At 37.0% G+C, this 21,348-nt stretch overlaps 1 long non-coding RNA gene across 1 annotated transcript in view; it reads left to right on the top strand.

The window, feature by feature from the left end:
• Positions 1-21,348, top strand: part of LOC128110716 (uncharacterized) — a 61,658-nt gene that overhangs the window by 1,231 nt on the left and 39,079 nt on the right. The window contains exon 2 of the long non-coding RNA XR_008218291.1: positions 2,128-2,232. This is a non-coding gene — a long non-coding RNA (uncharacterized LOC128110716). The remainder of the gene's footprint in view (positions 1-2,127; positions 2,233-21,348) is intronic.

The following is a 21,348-nucleotide window of genomic DNA, read 5'->3' on the forward strand; positions in this document are numbered from 1 at the left end:
TAAACTTTGAGATTTCATTTTAAAAAGTAAAGCTGAAGCAGCATATGACTAGAAATCCATCTTTGTTTTTCTTATCAAAGCCAATTTATTTTTTTGTATATGATACAAAAAGCTACATGTCAGAAAATGAAAGAATCACCATAAACTAAAATTAAGAAAGCCTCTCTCCTGCTAGTAGTGAGAAGTTTCTAGATTCCTTTCGGATTTAGAAAACAAGCCTCTCAACAGTTAGATGCATTTCTTCATTTGAGTGTTAACATGACACAAAGGTAAATGTTTTGTCTAATGAGAGAAATTAAATAAATGTACTATCGATTGTACGATCCTTTTCAAACTGTTCAGACATCATATATTTAATGTCCATTTGAAATTCTTTCATAGCCATCTATCATTATTTTGAAAACATTGTCACTCAAATTCATCATTGTGATAATACTGAAAAATTAAAATAAACAACCACATAAAAATCTCTATTTGATTAAGGCATGTACATAAACCTATATTTAACATCACACTAATGAGGAAGGACAGAAGGCATATTTTTCCATCTATACAGTGAATGGGGTAAGGATATTAGCTATTCTGAACACATGATTTTTCAGTGAGTTCAATGAGGGAAGATAAACGTTGTAAATTTTTAAGAAGAAACAAAAGAATAGAGACTGAAAAAGAAGTAATAAAACTCTTCTGCTTTAAGGTTCCATGATTGTCTATGTAGGATATCCCAAGTACTGTCTGTGTAAGAAAAACCTCTCAGAACAAATAATTGAGTTCAGAACAGTCACAGTGATTGCATGGACAACAAACTGCATTAAGTTAACTATATATTTTAAATTATTCCAAAAGACTTAAGTTCTTAAAAATTCATAATAGTTATAGTTCTTCAGAGAAATAGAACTTATAAGGCATAGGGAGATAGATAAATGACAGGTGATAGACAGATGACAAATGATAGATTAAAAATAGATGATTAGATAGATGATAGAAAGAGAAGCAGACAGATGTATAGATAGGTGATAGATAAATGTGTAGATAGATGATAGATAGATAGATAGATAGATAGATAGATAGATAGATAGATAGATAGATAGATAGAGGCACACTGATGGATAGATTTTAACACTTAAACACAAGTGATGTAGTTCAGTAAGAGTTGAAAGGCCCAGAACCAAAGGAACTGGTGTAATCCCAGCTTCAACGGCTTAAGCACAGGAGTGTGCTTGCCTAAATCCTAAGTGTGCAGCTTAGATATCAAGAACTCCATTGCTAGGATGCAGAGATAAACAGAAGGTCCAGATGAAGAAAAGAGAACCCATTTCCCTCCTTTGCCTTTTTATTCCGCTCAGTGCCTTTGCACAATCGGACTGGTGAAGAAGATTTTCTAGATCAACATATTCAAATCCTAATTTCTTCTGGAAATGTTGCTCAGATATATCCACAAAATTATGTTTTATGACTACTTGACAATCTCTTAGCCCATTCATGCTGACACATAAAATTCATAGAAGACTACACATGCTGATTAGAGCCTCTAAACCAGGCTATACATTTTTATCTACATGCATGTGAAATGTTTCCTTACTGTAAATAAAAAAGTGCTACAAATAACAAATGTAAAAGGGGAAGATGGAACTATAAACCTAAATTTATAGGTGATAATGGTAAGAGTATTATTTGGTTTCATGTCTTCATTTGACAGTCTACAAGAAAGACCTGTATGTGAACACTTTAGTCTAAAATGTATTAAGTCTCTTAAAACTGAACAGAAAAAAAAAATCCTATCAACAAATACTAAACCACTATAAAAGAAAACATTGTGTTTGAGAGGAAAAAAAAGTTCAATTGGTCATTCAATTAAATTACCATTCCTTCCTAAATTTTCCTGTAAGACATTTTTCATGCATTAATTTTGAAACAATTAACAGTGGATAATTAGAATTCAAAGAAATTCCATTTCCGTACAAGTTATTATTGCAGTCACAGTATTAGATGAGAAACTTGCTTGTTTTGTTTACAATCATCTTCAAGTGACCTTCACCACTGACAGTGGTGACAATTTCAAGCAACTATCACTAAACACCTGTATATTTCCATTTATTGGGCTCAAACTTCCTTTGTATTTTACAGTGCTTTTAAAGTTTTTCACCTGGAGAAAATTATTCCTAAAGTCAGAGACCATGAGCTGGCCCATCAAGCGGCATGTTCTGACAGGTGAAAGTGCTGAGCATGGTGGTAAGTGTATAAATGAGCTGAAGCCTGGCCGAAGGCTGTGCAATCAATCTCACTTTGAAATGGATGGCTATTCTTGATGATAGTTTTGTTTGTGTGCTACTCAATTGAATCTGTAAGGGTAAGTACAGCTTGGAAATAGGCACTGAATTTCTTTTCTCTTAGACAATCAAACATCTTGGTGATAAACTGTTTTTTTAAGAAGTGAATTTATTTAATCTAGCAGCATCAAACTTATGTCATAAGGAATACAAAAAAATATAAAAAAACTCCTAGTTTTCCTTCAGTTAGTTTTGAATTATACATAGGCAGAGTATCATTTACTGTGTGACATGAGTCAAACTACATTCATCTCTAAAATCATATCTATCCTCTCAGTAAAATCTATAATCTTTCCTGCTAACATTACTGTAAATGAATACCAAGTAATCTACAATTTTAGTTATCCTTTGCACCTTCATCATTACCCTAGTGAAGGTAGGAAATCTATGTTCATGATGAATGATATAGTCTATATCTCTAGATGTGAAGTGGATAGAAAAAATGCATTGAGGCAATTTACATATTGGAGAGAAAGTCCTTAGAATTAAAGAAAACCTAGGTAACCCTTTTCCACATCCACAACCATAGGTATAAAGAGTGAATGAGTACTAATATCTACAAACTAGCATAGTCAATCATTTGAAATAGAAGATATATTATCTGATGCAATAGAACTAAAATAGTAAGAAATAAAGCTACAGTATGAAGGCTTAACATTTCACAGGAAGTTTTCATTTTACCTCACTTTGGCTAATTGAATCATTTCCACATGAATGAAATACATGCTAAATTATTTACAGATAATTACATGGTGTGCTGTTGCTAAAATATTAAGACACAGTTGTCCCACAGGAAATATTGCTGCAGACACATCATGAAATGCATTACTGAAGGGATTATGAAGAGGAGTTGATTAAAAGACTCCACTGAAACAGAGCTATCTCTATTGAAATTAATTTATTTTACAGAATATTATAGGTATTTCTAAATTTTGCTTTTCATGAATGGTGACTCCAGTTTCCTTCTTTTAAATTTGCCTGGTCTGTAAACATGGAAATCTCTTTCATTTATATTTATAAGCAATCTTTGAGTGTGATCATGACCACTGTTGATATGGTCAATCTTTTGAAGATCTTTAGAACTGGACCACTCCCTCATAATAAAGAACTTGAAAACCAAGAACTAGAGCTAGAAGTATCTAATTACTATTCAGAGAACTGTGACTGGATTCATATTTCTGTCATGTGGCACCATGGACTGCCTAGGTCATTAATTGATACATATCTAAGCTTTATAAAATTGCTACACAGAAGAAAACTTCCTATAGCACTGCCCCATCCTCTAAGAGGAGAATCAATCGAAATCAGCCTTTCTAATAACTTAAACAGGAAAATACCACTGCAAGGAAATCTGATTGACAGACTTTAGAAATAGTCTAAAACGTGCCTGAAACGTAAATTTGCAACATGTTCTCTCTGATTATGGCCCACTTCTACCCTAAAACAGTTCTCAGCTCACCCATTTCCCCTTTGTTAATTGTCCATCCTCATCCATTTGGGATGCCTCACTTTACTCAAATAAATTCTGACCTTCTTCTAGACTACATTCTTAGAATCCAGTCTGTGTTCTTTCGGGGAGATTGTGGTTGCAGGGAACGGGGAGAATGAGTGATACTAAGGAAAGAGATACATTTGCTGTACAACTGGAGTGAGTCCAGGTTTGTTCAATTATGCCATCATCATTATCTAAATAAGTTCATTGGATCCTACTAATAAACATTGAAACAGTGTTTGCTCTGGAATAATGATGAATATTTTAAATTCTATATTTTTAGGCATTGTGGATATTAGTTAAGTAAAGTTTTGCCTAACTGTTTTCAATGCCATTTTTGAGAAAATATAATTTTTTGCAAACTAACAAACACCAACCTCTCAAACATCAAATTATTGTAAGACAAATTGTTTTCAGTTGCTTTTCTGAAATATGTTTGCCTATCTTTCACTGAAGACTAAAAAGCAACAACAACAAAAAAACAAAACAAACAAACAAACAAAACCCAACATGATCACGGCTTTGTGCTTCTTCATTCTTGCGTCCTTGAGAAGAGTCCCTTCCTTACCAAATCTAAAGCAGTTTCTGTGATCAAATCTCCACAGAATGGACAGAAATATGGCCATCTAACTTGGGATACAGATATTTAAGATGAATCACTCTTATAAAAAGAAAACTCTAAACACTGAACATAAGTGTGAAAAGAGAACTTCACTAAAATCTGAAGTTCAATACTGAATATGATGATAATATTATACAGGGAGTTTCTGACATCATTCATTTTCTATGACCTGCATCAGAGCTCTAGGCAGGGTGAACAGACTTTTGTTCATGCTTTGAAGAAAAAGTCACACAACACTCATCTTATGTAACTGCAATATTATATTGTTTGACATAAATTTCTTTAGTTATCAAGTTCTCTGTCCCTAGTAACCAATATTACAGTTTTTATTTTGACATATTTTGTTAAACTTTACAAGAAACCAAAATTATATAATACTTTTTCTGCATCTGGCTGATTCCACTTAATGTAATATCTTGCAGATTCTCCCATTTGATCACAAATATTTTGAAGCTTTAAAATATTACATTACATATGAGGCACACATATATGATATACAAATATGCAATGTTGAGTCTGTGTGTGTGTGCGGGGGGGTGGGGGGGGGTGGGGGGGGGGAGGGAGCACTTGAGCCACTGTCTTTGAAAAGTACAGCACATTCATCTGTTAATGGTACTTTAGTTGTTTCCATATCTTGGCTGTTGTCTACTTTGTTTTCCTGTCATTGGGACAAAGACATTCTGACAAAGCAGAGAGTATTCATTTTTACAGATAGTTCAATGAACAGCCATCATGTCAGGGGAGTCAAGGCTGCAGGACATTGAAGCAGCTGGTCACATTATGTCTACAGTCAGAAGAAGATAAAAATACATGTATACATGTTAGTGCTCAGCTCACATTCCAGGATGGGCTGCCTAGGGAATCGTGCCACCCAAAGGGAAGGTTTTTCCACCTAGGTAAAAAGAATCAAGACAATATCTAACAGGCCTTCTCGGAAACTCATCTCCCAGGTACTTCTAAATTCTATCCACTTGACAATGAGCTATTATGAACAATGCTGCCATGGTTATAAGTGTGCACATACTCACAAAATGATGTTTTCACTGTAATTTCTTATATAGTTGTCTTAGTTTAGGTTTTCTATTGCTGTGAAGAAACATCATGATCACAGCAACTCTTATAAAGAAAACATCTAATTGAAGTGGCTCACATACAGTTTCAGAGGTTCAGTCCATTATCATCATCATGGGGAGCATGGAGGCATGCAGGCAGACATGGTGCTGGAGCTGAGAGTGCTACATCTTGACCAGAAGGCAGCAGGAAGTTGACTGTCACACTGACTGAAGCTTGAGAAAAGAGACCTCAATGCCCACCCCCACAGTGACATATCTTCTCCAAACAAGACCATACCTACTCCAACAAGGCCTCCTAATAGTGTCCCTCTCTTTGGGGGGCGTTTTCTTTCAAACCACCACAATATTCAATAGAGATATTGTACAAGTTTTATTTCTTATTAGAAATCTTAGTGCTACTTTCCACAATGGTTACACCAGTTTACATTTCCACAAATGATGTATTAGGGTTTCTTTCCCCACATTTTTGCCAAGACTATTATCGTTTTTTTTCTAGTTTAATAGGCATTCTAACAGTTGTAAGGGGTAATGTATCACTGAAGTTTCATCACTAGTATTCAAGCTCCTTTTCATGAACACATTTACCATTTGGAATAACATAGTTAAATAATCTGTTTATATTTATTCAGGTTATTAATTTACTGCATCTAAGTTCTTTGAATCTTTACCATTTTAAATATTTTCTCACAAGTATTTTCTCCCAAACTAGAGGCTGATTTTTCAGGGTTTTTTGTTTATTTGTTTGTTTGTTTGTTTTACATGAGTCTTTTAATTTGACATAGTCTTTTTGTTTATTTTTGTTCCTGTCACCTATATTTTTAAAGTAATGGCCAAGACATCATGGTCATGATGTGTATTAAGAAATTGCTCTTGTGTTACAGGAATTTCAAATTTACTTTAAGGTGATTTTTGCATTTAACTTAACAATATAGTTAGTTGCGTTACTCTGCACATAAATGTCTGATTTTGTCAGCATAGTTTATGCCAGAGACTACTATTTTCCCTATCATGTCTTCTGATGGGCTTTATAAAAAATTGAGTAACCATAATTCCTTTGTTTAAATCTCTAAGCTGTCAATTCTGTTCCATTTATCAGTTTTAATAAGAGTATCATACTATAGAATTAGTTTAACACTATAACATTTCAAAATAAAAATACAATGCCTCTTGGTAAATTTTTGTTCAAGATGTTTTTAGCTTTTCGGGGATTTTTTGCATTTCCACAAAATAAGATTTTACATTTTTTTTGTGAAAATGTCTTCCTTTCTAAATATATTACTAATGGTCATATTTTTGTTTTGTTTATATGCATACATATATAAACAAATCTCTATATATGTAAATATACATATATATATATATATATATATATATATATATATATATATGAAAATAGATTCTCTCTCATACAATAAATCCCAGCAACTGTTTCCCCTCCCTCTACTTCTCCGAAATCCCCCCACCTTCCTCTTCCCTGGATCCACTCCCAGTCTGTCTCCCATCGGAAAAGAGCAGGCCTTCAAAAGACAACAACCAAACATAACAAAACAATGTAAAATAAGGCAAGGCAAGAACCCTGACACCAAAGCTGGACAACACAACATAAAAGGAAGAAAATATTCCCTAGAGCGGGCAAAAGAGTCCGCCGAGCACACCTGCACCTCCAGTTAGGAGTCCTACAAAAACACCAAGCTGATAGCCACAGCATACATGCAGAAAACCTGGAGCAGACCTCTGCAGACCCCATGCTGGCCCCACGCTTACCACTTTGGTCTGTGTGAGCCCATCTGTGCTCTGCTTAGTTGATTCAGTAGGTTGTGTTCTCCTGGTGTCCTCCATCCCCTCTGACTCCTAGAATTCTTCCTTCCCCATCTCTGTGGGGTTCCCTGAGATCTGAGGGGAGGCACACAATGGAGACCTCTGATGGAGACTTTCTCTCCACACAAAGTCAGGCCCTGAGTCTCCTCATCCTCTCCCATATGCTGCCAGAGGAAGCCTCTATGATGATGACTGGACAAGGCACCTATCTATTAGTATAGCAGAATATCATTAGGAAGCAACTCTCTCTCTCTCTCTCTCTCTCTCTCTCTCTCTCTCTCTCTCTCTCTCTCTCTCTTTCTTTCTTTTTTTTTTCTTTTTGACAGTAATGTTTGGTTCCACCATAGGTCTGTGGGATATCCAGTCTCCAATTTCTGGCCATCTAAGCAGTGTAGAGCACGGGATGCCTCTGCTGGAGTGGGGCTCAAGGTAAATCAGACATTGGGTGGCCATTCCTACAAGCTCTGCATCATCATTGCCCCAGCACATCTTGTAGGCTGGACAGATTGTTGGTCAAAGGTTTCTAGGCTGGGTTGCTGTCCATGTTTCTCTTTGGGTAGCCCACAGAGTACCTTTCCATACCAAAGGGACTAGAATGTAGGGGTAAGGCTCCATGCAGGAACAAGCTTGACCTTTCCGCTGTCAATGAGCTGTGCAGGTAATGTCCTCAACAATGAAGCCTTGCTGTCAGTTTGCAGAGAGCAACCCTCTGTTCTAGTATTAAACTAGGTTATTTAAAGATATCCATGGAACCCCTTGGCCAACAAATCAACTGAATACAACGGAGTCCCTCCACTGGAAGCCTTGCCTGGCTACAAGAGTTGGCAAGTTGAGACTCCATATTGTCCATTATTACTAGGAGTCCTCACTAGGACCACCCTCATAGACTCCAAGAAGTTTCCACTTCGCTAGGTTTCCACACCACTCCACAAATGTGTCCCCAATTCCAGTCATCTCTCTTCATGTTTTTCTCCTTCTATCCCATTTCCCCACACATACCTGATTCTTTCTAACACCTGTCACTACCTGCCACCAGTCCACTGCAAAATCTATTCAATTTCCTTCCTTACATGAGCTGTCACTTGTGTTATTGATCATAGCCATTCTGACAGGTGTTAAGATGGAATCTAAAAGTAGTTTTGAGTTGCATTTCCCTGATGACTAAGGATGTTGAATGTTTTTAAGTGTTTCTTAGCCATTTGAGATTCTTCTATTAAAAATTGTCTTCTTAGATCTGTTCCCCATTTTTAAGTTGGATTATTTGGTTTTTTGATGTTTAGTTTCTTGATTTTTTAATATATTTTGAAAATCAATCCTCTGTTAGATGTGGGGTTGTGGAAGACATTTTCCCACTCTATAAGCTGCTGGTTTTTTTTTTTTTTTTCATTTTGATGGTGTCTTTGGCTTACAGAAGCTTTTGGGCTTCATGTGGTCCCATTTATTAATTGTTGACCTTAGTGACTGCACTATTGATATTCTGTTCAAAAAGATGTCTCCTCTGCCAATGCATTCAAGGCTGTTTCCCACTTTCTCTTCTATCAGTTTCTGTGTATCTAGATTTATGTTGATGTGTTTGATCAACTAGAACTTGACTTCTGTGAAGGGTAATAGATATGGATCCATTTGCATTCTTCTACATATAGACATACAGTTTACACAAGCACCATTTGTTGAAAATGCTTTCTTTTTTCCATTGTACAGTTTTGTCTTTTTCATCAAAAAATCAGGTTTCCATATGTCTGTGGATTTATGTCTAGGCCTTTGATTAAATTCCATTGATCCACTTGTCCATTTTTATGCCAATAATAAGAGATTTTTATTATTATATTTGTGTAGTAGACCTTGATATAAGGGATGGTGATACCTCTGGAAGTTCTTTTGTGGTACAGGATTATCTTAGCAACCCTGGGTTTTTTGTTTTTCTATATGAAGTTGAGTATTCTTCTTACAATGCTGGTAAAAATTTTGTTGTGATTTTGATGGAGATTGTGCTGAATCTGTAGATTGCTTTTCCTAAGATGGTCATTTTTACTATATCCCACTGATGCATCTATGAGCATGGAAGATCTTTCTGTCATCGGATAACTTCTGCAATTTCTTTCTTCAAAGACTTGAAGCCATGCCATGCAGATCTTTCACTTGCTTGATTAGAGTTACACCAAGATTTTTATTTATTTATTTATTTATTTGTTTATTTATTTATTTATTTATTTATTTATGTATTTTGGTTTTTCGAGACAGGGTTTCTCTGTGTAGCTTCCCGCCTTTCCTGGAACTCACTCTGTAGCCCAGGCAGGCCTCAAACTCACAGAAATCTGCCTCCCAAGTGCTGGAATTAAAGGCATGTGCCACCACCACCCAGCCACACCAAGATATTTTATATTGTTTGTGGCTATTGTGAAGGGTGTTGTTTTCCTGATTTCTTTCTGAGCCCATTTATCATTTGTATATAGGAGGGCTACTGATTTTTTCTTTTTAGTTAATTTTGTGTCCAGATGCTTCACTAAAGATGTTTATCAGCTGTAGATAGAATTTTTGGGGTCACTTTTTTATACTATCATATCACCTGCAAACATTGATACTGTGAATTCTTCCTTTTCAATTTGTATCCCCTTGATCTTCTTTAGTTGTTTTTTTTTTTTTTTTTTTGGTTTTTCGAGACAGGGTTTCTCTGTGTAGCTTTGCGCCTTTCCTGGAACTCGCTTTGGAGACCAGGCTGGCCTCGAACTCACAGAGATCCGCCTGGCTCTGCCTCCCGAGTGCTGGGATTAAAGGCGTGCGCCACCACCGCCCGGCTTCTTTAGTTGTTTTATTGCTTTAGCTAGAACTATGTTGAGCAGATATGGAGATAGTGGACAGCCCTGTCTTGATTCTTATTTTAGTGGGTTTGCTTTGAGTTTCTCTCCCATTTAATTTGACTTTGGCTATAGGCTTGCTCTATATTGCTTTTGTATCCCTGTCTTTCCAAGACTTTTATCATGAAGGGGTATTGGATTTTGTCAAAGGCGTCTAATAAGATGATAAAGGATTTTTTCTTTCAGTTCATTGGTATGGTTGGATTATATTGACAGATTTTTGTATGTTGAACCATCCTTGCATCTCTGGGATGAAGCTCACTTATTCACATTGGATGACCTTTTTGATGTGTTCTTGGATTCGGTATGCAAGTACTTTATTGATAAATTTTGCATTAATGTTCAAGAGGGAAATTGGTCTATAATTCTTTTTCTTTATTAAGTCTGTATGTAGTTTGAGTATCAGGGTGACTGTGGCCTCATAAAATGAATCTGGCAATGTTCCCCTCTGGTTCTATTTTGTGGAATAATTTGAGGAGTATTTGTGTAAGGTCTTCTCAAAGCCTGGTAGAATTCTCACCTAAAATCATTTGTACCTGGGTAAATTATTTATCTGATCTTGATTTCATTCTGGGAAGTGGCATCGAACAAGGAATTTGTCCATTTTTTTATGTATTTTCCAATTTTCTGGAGTACAGGGTTTAGAAGTATGACCTAGTATATCTCTGGATGTCCTCATTGTTTGTACTTGTTATGTTCCTCTTTTTGTTTATGATTTAATTAATTTGGATATTCTCTCTTTGTATTTTAGGTTTTTTGGATAAGGGTTTGTCTATCTTGTTGATTTTCTCAAAGAACAAATTCCTTGTTTCATTGATTTTTCTATATTGTTCTCTTTGTTTCCATTTTATTGCTTTTTGCTGTCTGCTTGATTATTTCCTCTTGGGTATGTTTGCTTCTTTTTGTCTAGAACTTTTAAGTGTGCTGCTAAGTCACTAGTTTGAGAAGTCTCCAATTCCTTTTTTAAAATTTTATTTTTTTAAAAAAAATGTTTTTCTTCATTTTACATACCAATCCCATTCTTTCTCCCTCCCCTTCTCCTGGCCCCCACCTCCTCCAATCTCAACCCCCATCCAATCCTCAGAGAGGTAAAGCCTCCAGGGTATCAACAAAGTCTGGCATACTAAGTTGAGGCAAGACCAAGCCCCCTCCCCCTGTGCCTAGGCTGAGCAAGGTATCCCACTCTAGGGAATGTGTTCCAAAAAGCCATTTCATGCACCTGGGATAACTCCTGGTCCCACTCCCAGGGACTCTCCAAACAGACCTAGCTACATAACTGTCACCCACATTCAGAGGGCCTAGCTTGGTCCCATGCATGTTCCCCAGCTGACAGGACAGAGTCCATGAGCTCCCACCAGCTTGGGTTAGATGTCCCTGTGGTTTTCCCCATCATGATCTTGACCTCACTTGTTCTTAGGATCCCTCCTCACTCTCTTCACCTGAAGTCTAGGAGCTCAGTCAAACACTTGGTTGTGGGTCACTGCATCTGCTTCCATCAGTTACTGGATGTAGGTTCTATGAAGACAATTAGAGTAGTACTAATCTGATTATAGGGGAAGGTAAGTTCAGGCACCCTCTCCATTATTGCTAGGAGTCTTAGTTGTTGTCATCTGTGTGGATTCCACAACCCCAGAGAAGCTAGGCAAAAAGATGACCCTAAGAGGGACACACATGAAGGGCCCTAGGAAAGGAAAATAGTTAAGATCTCCTAGGTAAATTGGGAGGGAGTTTAGAAGGGAAGGGATGGGGGATGGGAACAGGAGGGACAGAGATGTTTGAGTGGAGGGAGGGACAGAGAGGGAGAGCAATGAAAGAGATATCTTGCTAGAGGGAGCCATTAGGGGGTTAAGAAGAAATCTGGTGCTAGGGTAATCCCCTACTATCCAAATTCTTTATGAAGGCACTTGGTGCTATGAGCTGTCTTCTTAGCACTGCTTTTATTGTATACCATAAATTTGGGTATGTTTGGCACTCATTTTCATTGAAATCTTGGAAGTCTTTAATGCCTTTCTTTATTTCTGCTGTGGACCGGTAGTCATTCAGTAGACAGTTTTTTAGTTTCCATGAGTTTCTAGGCTTTCTATTGATTCTATTGTTGTTGAAATCTAGCTTTAATCCATTGTGGCCTGATAGGATGCAGATACAATTTTCCTGCCTCTGTTGAGACTTGCTTTGTGACTAAGTATGTGTTGAATTTTGAAGACTATTCCATGAGGTGCTGAGTAGAAAGTGTATTCTTTTGTGTTTGGGTGAAATATTGCATAGATATCTGTTATGTCCACTTGGGTAATAACATCAGTTAGTTCCATTATTTTTCTGTTTAGTTTTTGTCTAGATAATCTTTCCATTGGTGAGAGTGGGTTATTGAAGCCTCTCACTGTCAATGCATGAGGACCAATATGTGATTTAAGCTTTAGTAGTGTTTACTTTACAAACATGGGTGCTCTTATGTTTGGGGCACAATACTGAGAATCAAGACATCATCTTGTTGGATTTTTCCTTTGATAAATGTGAAGTGTCTTTCCCCATCTCTTTTATTAACTTTGTTTTGAAGTCTATCTTGTTAGATAATAGAATAGCTATACCAGCTTGCTTTTTAGAGCCATTTGCTTAGAAAATCTTTTTCAAATCATTTATTCTGAGGTAATGCCTATCTTTGATGGTGAGGTGTGTTTCTTATATGCAGCACAAGGATGAATCCTGTTTTTGAATCCCTTCTCTTAGTATGTGTCTTTTTATTGAGAAATTGGGTCCATTAATATTGAGAGATATCAGTGATTAATTCTTGTTAATTCCTGATGCTTTGCTGTACTTGATGGTCGTGTGTGTGTGTGTGTGTGTGTGTGTGTGTGTGTGTGTGTGTGTGTGTGTGTTTTCCTTTTTTGGTTATGCTGTTAGGAGATAATTTACTGCCTGTGTTTTCATGGGTGTAGTTAACTTCCATGAGTTGGAGTTTTCCTTCCAGTACCTTCAGTAGTGCTTAATTTGTGGATAAGTATTGTTTAAATCTGATTTTAACTTGAAATCTCTTGTTTTCCCTATCTATGGTGGCATCAGTGGTTTCTTACAGTCTGTTACACATCTGTCCAGGCCGGTCTGGCATTTTGAGTTGAAATTGAGAAGTCAGGTATAATTCTAATAGTTCTGCTTTCATGTTATTTGGCCTTTTCCCCTTGCAGCTTTTAATCGCTTCTTTGTTCTGAATATTTACTGTTTTGAATATTATGTGGTCAGTGGACTTTCTTTTTCTGGTCCAATCTATTTGTGTTCTGTATGCTTCTTGTACCTTTTTAAGTATCTTCTTCTTTAGGTTAGGAAAATTTTTCTCTATGATTTTGTTAAACATTTTCTGGGCTTTTGAGCTATATATCTTCTGCTATTCTTATTATTCTTAGGTTTACCTCTCCATAGTGCCTAGATTTCCTGGATGTTTTATGTCATCAATTTTTTAGATTTAACATTTTCTTCTATTGTGTCTTCAATGCCTGATACTCTTTCTTCCATTTCTTATATTCTGTTGGTGATGCTTACATCTGTAGTTCCTGTTTGCTTACTCAGATTTTCCATTTCTAGAATTACCTCAGTTTGTGTTTAATTTATTGTTTCTATTTTGATTTTAAGGTCTTGAATAGTTTTCTTCACATGTTTATTTGTTTGTTCTTTAAGGAATGTATTGCTTTCCACAAGTTTTTTGTTTGTCTTTTCCCTGATTTCTTTAAGGGATTTTTAAATTTACTCTTTAAATATTTCTATCATCTTCATAAAGTTGTTTTAATGTCATTTTCTTGTGCTTCAGTTTTGTTGGAATATTCAAGTCTTGCTAGAGTAGAATAGTTGGGTTCTGGCAGTTCCTTATTGTTCTGTTGGTGTTGATTGTATTCTTACACTGGAGTTTAGACATCTGGGTTCAGAGTGATTATAAGTCTAGGTGCTGATTTTTAAGTGTGTCTTTGTTGGTTATGTATTTTTTTCCTTGGCCTCTGTTTCCTCTCATTATTATGGCCAGAATTTCTAGTGGCCTATATGACCTCTGATCTAATAGAGTCTCTGCCTAATTTGGGGGCTTGCCTTCTGACAGCTCACTTGGCCTTTAGTACAGCAGAAGTTCTCTGTTCTTCTGACCGGTGTAACATGCACCTGTTCTTGTGACTCATGTGAATTCTTCTGACTGGTGTGGCCTGTACCTGATCAATGACAATCTTCAGGGGTTTGATGGCAGGATTCAGCCACAGTGTGGGCAATGAAGAGGGAGGGTGTGGGCAGTGGGTTGGGTCTTTGGGAACAGATTCTAGGGGATAGGCCAGTTCATCTGGAAGGGTTACACTCGCCTGTTCTTCTGATTAATGTGGCTTGCACCTGAGTAGTGGAAATCTTCTGGGATTGGGCTGGAAAATATTTTTAACAACTCAACATCTGATGGAAGACTAATGTCTAAAATATTTAGAAAACAAGAAACTAAATATCAAAAAACCCAAATAATCTAATTAAAACATGAGGTATAGATCTAAACAGAGAATTTTCAATAAAGAAATCTCAAATAGCTGAGAAACACTTAAAAATGTTAAAGATGCTTAGCCATCATGGAAATGCATATCAAAAAGTTTCTGCACCTGTCATAATAGCTAAAAGCACAAGTGTCAACTCATGCTGGAAAGGAAGTGGAGCTAGGGGAACACTCTTCTGTTGCTGGTGGGAGTACAAATTTGTATGACCACTTTGGAAATCAGTATGACAGTTTCTTGGAAATTGGGAATCAATCTGCTCCAAGATCTAGCTATACCACTCTTGGGCATATATCCAAAGGATGCCCAATCTTATCATAAGGACAGTGGCTCAACTATGTTCTTATCAGCATTATTCATAATAGCCAGAAACTAGACATGTCCTAGATGTCCCCCAACCAAAGAATGGATAAAGAAAATGTAGTACATTTGCACAATGGAGCATTAATCACCTGTTAAAAACAATGGCACAAAATTTACAGCAAATGGATGACACTTGAAAAAAATACTTGGATTTCCCTTGGAAGGGGAAATACAATAGATTTTTACAGGTGTACTGGCAGAAGGTGGGAAAGAAAATAGGAGGTATCAGGGGGAGGAGGCATGGAGGGGGAGACTACTGAATAAGACAATTAGGAATTGGGGAATTCAAGACGAGCTAGAAACCTAGTGCAAGGAAAACTCCCAGGAATCTACAAGGATAATCCCAGCTAAGCCTTCAAGCAATAGGGGATACATAACCTAAACTAGCCATCTCCTATGACAAGGCAAGACTTCCAGTTGAGGAACTGGGACACCAACTCAGCCACACAACCTTCAACCTACAGACTGTCCTGCCCATGAGGTGTCCTGGGGCAAGGGTGGCACAGAGATTGCAGGAGTGGCCAACCAATGACTAGTTTATCCTCAGACCCATGCCACAAGAGTGATCTCATTCCAGACACTGCCTGGAGCAGCAGGACCCAGAGGTTGGATTGCTCAGAGACCTCAGATAGAACCAAACAAGATTGAAGGGAAAAATGTCAATGTAATGATGCCTAACCATATTCTGTTATACTGGTAGATTGGTATATAGACCAACTGTCATCAGAGAGGCTTCATCAACAACTGACGGAAACAGATGCAGACACTGACAGCCAAACATTAGGCTGAGCTCAGGGAATGCTATTGCAGAGGGGAAGGAAAGGATTGTAGGAGCCAGAAAGGTCAAGGGCATCATAAGAAAACTCACAGAATCAACTAACCTCGACTCATAGGAGCTCACAGAGACTGAACCCAGGGGTCCCTCCACTGAAGAATGGATAAAGAAATTGTGGTACATTTACACAATGAAGTATTACTCAGCTGTCAAAAGCAATGACATCCTGAAATTTGCAGGCAAATGGATGGATCTAGAAAAAGTCATCCTGAGTGAGGCAACCCAGACCCAGAAAGACAAACAGGTATGTACTCACTCATAAGTGCATACTAGCTGTAAAGTAAAAGATGATCATAGTATGGTCCACATGCCCAGAGGAGCTAAGTCCAGGGAGGGCTTAAGGGGGATGCAAGGATCTTCCTGGGAAAGAGAAATAGAACAGATTTCACTGGTGCACTGGGGTTGGATGGGTTGGGAACAGGAGGAATCAACTGGGTGCGGAGAGAGAAATACCTGGATTTGGTGGAGAGGTGGAAACCTCCATGAAATCAATCGGAGTAACCCTAGCAAAGTCTCCTAGTAATGTCAACAAATAACCTGTACGAGCCATCTTCTGTAACCAGAAAAGGTCCCAAGTGGAGGGATTGGGACAACAATCTAGCCACAAAACCTTCGACCAACCCTTTTTCCTGCCTGCAGAGTGTTCTGGGATCAGAGGCTACCAGAGTCCTCATCAAAGAGACCAGAGACCTCATCCAGAAACCAATAGAAGCTGATGCAGCATCCTACAGTCAAACATTAGAGGAAGCATACAGGTCCAATGCCTGTATGTTATGGCTGAATACCTTGGTGTTCTTGTGGAATTCCTAACAATGGGAACATAGAAAGTCACTGACTCTTGCCTACTTATGGACACTTTTCCTCCTACCAAGTTGCCTCATCCAGCCTTGATGTGATTGTATGTATCTGGTCTTATTATGGCATATTATGTGATGGTTGACCATTCTCCCCAGGAGACCTGCTCTTTTCTTAGGGGAGACAGAGTGGACATGATCTGTGGGAGAGAGGAGGTAGGGAAGAGAGACTAAGGGAAGGGAGGGAGGAAAAACAGCAATCATAATGTAATATATGTAATACATATATGTAATACAGTCATTCTGTAGGCTGCTGCTTAGTTCAGTTTAAAGTTTCATTTGCCTTCCAGAAGATTTTTAGATTTTTCATAAAGTTACACTCATTAATTGTTGGTCCATATTACTGGTGACTGTTTAAGAAGTTGCCTCCTGTAATAATGAGTTCAAGGCTATTCCTCTCTTTCTCTTCTATAACATCCAGTGTATTGTGTATCCTAATAAAATTTGCCCGAAGATCAGAGAAAAGAACAAGCCACTAGACTAAACATAGAGGCCAGGCATTGGTGGCACACAACTTTAATTCTAGCACCCAGGAGGCAGAGATCTGTCTGGATCTCTGTGAGTTCAAAGCCACCCAGGACTACATGAGATTGACTCAGTCTAGGAGAGAAAACAGAGCCAGGCTGTGGTGGCACACATCTTTAATCCCAGTACTAGGAAGCACACACAGGAAGTGTGTGACTGGGCAGATAAAGATATAAAAGGCATGATGAGACAGGAACTAAAGGCTTTTCAACAGAAACATCTCTTTCAGCTAGAGGCTCTTTAGGCTGAAGCCTTTTCAGCTGAGGAAACTCATTTGTCTAGAGGCCTATCAGCTGAGGGTTTTTCAGGCTGAGGAGTTGGTGAGGTAAGAGGTGATAGCTGTGGCTTGTTCCTTTGTCTCTCTGATCTTTAAGCATTTATCCAAATATTCTGGCTCTCGGTTTTTTTTTATTAAGATCATTTAGGAATTCATGTTACATCAGTGTATCTGGTTTTATGTTGAGGCCCTTGATTCAGTTACACTTGAGTTTCATGCAGGTGTCTTCTACAGTTGACATCCAGTTAGACTGGTACCATTTTTTGAAAATGCTGTCTTTTTTTCTTGTCTGTATTCCTGGCTTCTTTATCAAAAATCAGGTGTCCATATGTGTGTGATTTATATCCATATCTTCAATTTGATTCTATTGATGGATATGTCTGTTTTTATGCCAATACCAAGCAGGTTTTTTATTACAATAGCTCCATATTTCAACTTGAAATCAGGGGTGATGGGACCTCCCGCATTTTTTTATTGTTCAGAATTGTTTTAGCTATCCTTTTTTTTTTTTTAAATTTTCCATGTGGAATTGAGAATTGTTCTTTCAAGGTATGTAAAGAATTGTGTTGGAATTTTGATGGGGATTGCATTGAATCTATAGATTGCTTTTGTTAGGATGGCCATTTTTACTATGTTAATCTTACTGATCCATGAGCATGAGGGAATCTTTATATCTTCTTCAATTTCTTCCTTCAAAACTCGAAATTTTTATTACACAAATCTTTCTCTTTCTTGGTTAGAGTTATCCCCAGGATAATATAATTTGAAATTATTGTGAAAGTTTTGTTTCCCTGATTCCTTGCTCAGTCCATTTGTCATTTGTATATAGCAGTATTACTGATATTTTTAGTTAATCTGGTATCCAGGCACTTTGATGAAAGTGTTTATCATCTGTAGGAGTTCCCTGGTAGAATTTTTTGGGTCACATCTATATACTACCAAATATCATATGCAAATAATGATACTTTGTCTTCTTCCTTTCCAATTTATATCCCTTTCATCTCTGTTAGTTAACTTATTTTTATAGCTAAAACTTCAAGTACTGTATTGATTAGATATGGAGAAACTGAACAGCTTTGTCATCTTCTGGATTTTAGTGGAATTGCTTTGAATTTCTCTCAGTTAAGTTTGGTGTAGGCTATTGACTTGCTGTAATTGCCTTTATTATATTTATGTATGACTTTTGTATCCCTAGTCTCTCCAAGACATTTACCATTAAGGGTGTTGGATTTTGTCAAAGGTCTTTTCTTCATCTAGTGAGACTGACATGTAGTTTTGTTCTTTCAGTTTGTCTGTATGGTGGATTACATTTACTGATTTTCATATATTGAACCATTCCTCCATCTCTAGAATGAAGCCTACTTGATCATGGTGCACGATCTTTTTGATGTGTTCTTGGATTTGGTTTGCAGATATTTTATTGAGTGTTTTGGCATCTATGTTCATAAGGAAATTGGTCTATAATTCTCTTTCTTTGTTGAGTCTTTATATTGGCAATGTTTCTTATGGTTCTATTTTCTGGAAGAATGTGGAAAGTATTTGTGTTAACTGTTCTTTGAAAGTCTGGTAGAATCCTGAGCTAAATGCATCTGGTCCTGGATTTTTCCTTGGTTGAGACATTTAACAACTGCTTCTATTTCAGAAGGGCTTATAGGGCTATTTAAATTGTTTATTTGATCTTGATTTAACTTTGTTAAGCGGTACCCATCAAGTAAATTATCAGTTTATTTTAGATTTTCCAATTTGGTGGAATACATCTTTTTAAAGTATGTCTTTATGATTTTCTGGATATCCTTGTTATCTGTTATTATGTCCTACTTTTCCTTTTAGATTTTGTTAATTTAGATATTCACTCTCTGCCTTTTAGTTAGTTGGATAAGGGTTTGTCTAACTTTTTGATTTTCTAAGAACCAACTCTTTGATTCATTGATTCTTTGTATTGTTCTCTTTGTTTCTGTTTTATTGATTTAAGCCATCATTTTCATGATCTCTTGACATCTACTCCCCTTGGTTCTACTTACTTCCTTTTGTTCTCTATGGAGATTGAAGACTAGATTGTCACAATTTTACAGTTTTTCTTGTTACCAAATTAAGAAAAGAAATTTACATAAGAGATGGAAAGCTTAAAAGGTAAAGAGATATAAAACCTTAATTTGTTTATCTAAAGCTGTTTTAAGGTTTTAAAAATATTTTTAGGATGATAATACAAGTTATGACCAAAAGTGGTTTAGATATAAAACTTTGGACAATGATAGGATAGATAATATAGTACTTTCTCTAAATTTGTCAAATACAAATAGACTGGACATTGTGAATGTAATTCTTACCTGATAATTGTTCTTACTGTGTATACTTTTACTATGTTCAAGTTAAAGCCTTTTCTTTTTATTTACACAAAAAGGGGGAAATGTTGTGGAATAATATTTATGTAGACAGTGAAGATGTGTTACTCAGATTGGTTTAAAAAAACTGAGCAGCCAATAGCTAGCCAGAATTTTCAAGGCAGAGAAGATGCTGGGAATAAGAAGGGAGGAAACACCAGAACACAGAGAAAGCCACATGGGCATTACAAAGTAGAGGTCATTGAACAATGTAAAAGGATATAGATTAAAAGATATAAGTTAATTTAAGTTATAAGAACTAGTTTTAAACAAGCTTAAGCTATTGTCCAAGCTTTCTTAAGTCTTCACATCATTTATTGGGGAGCCAATGGCCCTGACAAAAAAGCCCAACTATATATCTGGGGAGGAATTTGATGCAAATGTTTTGTTTAGGGCTCTCACTCTCTGCATAAAGTCTTTCTCTTGATCTGTTCCCATCTGCTACAGCAGGAAGCTTCTCTGGAGATGCCTGAGCAAGGCGCTGAGTGTTAAGTATATCAGAATATCATTAGGAATCCTTTAATTGATGCTTCTTTTTTTTTTCTTTTTGGAATAGTAGTATTTGGTTTTACCCTGTACTATCTAGTCTCAGGTTCTTGGTTGCCAATGAAGTACAGGGTATGGGTTCCATCTCGTGGAGTGGGCCTTAAGTCAAATAAAATTTTGGATCACTATTACCACAAGCTTGTGCCACTATTGCACTACCATACCTTGAAGATAAAATGCCGTTGTAGATAGGAGGGTTTATAGCTGGATTGGTGTTTACATTACTCCTTTGGGAGTGTGTAATGAACGGTCCATACCAAAAATGCTAGCCTGTACAAATAAAGGCTAGTCTATGTAGGCATCAGCTTGACTTTTTCTGATTCAGTGAGTTGTGTCAGTGTTGTCTTTAGTAATGGGGACTTGTTGTCAGATTGTAAAGAACAACCTATATTCTCAATTTGTGAAAGACAACCTACATTCTCAGCACAAGCCTGCATTGTTTAGGGGTTTCCATGGGACCCCTTTGACCAACAATTCAGTTATATGTAACCCAACACCAATACTGGAAGCTTCATTTGGTAAAAAGAGATGGGCAGTTGGGATTCTTTCTCCCCCATAATTTGGAGATTTCATTTAGATCTTCTTCATATATGTATATCTTTTTAAAAGCTTCTACTGTATTAGGTTTCCATACTATCCTTCAAATGGCCCTTAATTTTAGCTATCTCTCCTCATAGTCCCTCCCTTGACTCACTTTCTGCTCTGCTTACCCACCTGATCCTCCAGTTCCAACCCTGCACCCCAATGCATGCATAATCCACTTCTATGTATTCTATTACCCCTTCCTAGGGATATCTATCTGCCCCCCCCAATCCCTTACTCTATACTAAGCTCTGTGGTTCTACAGATTGTAGCCAGGTTATCATTTACATAAC

This window comes from Peromyscus californicus, unplaced genomic scaffold, assembly GCF_007827085.1.
Source record: "Peromyscus californicus insignis strain IS unplaced genomic scaffold, ASM782708v3 Scaffold_15__1_contigs__length_86483966, whole genome shotgun sequence".
Taxonomy (NCBI): Eukaryota; Metazoa; Chordata; class Mammalia; order Rodentia; family Cricetidae; genus Peromyscus; species Peromyscus californicus.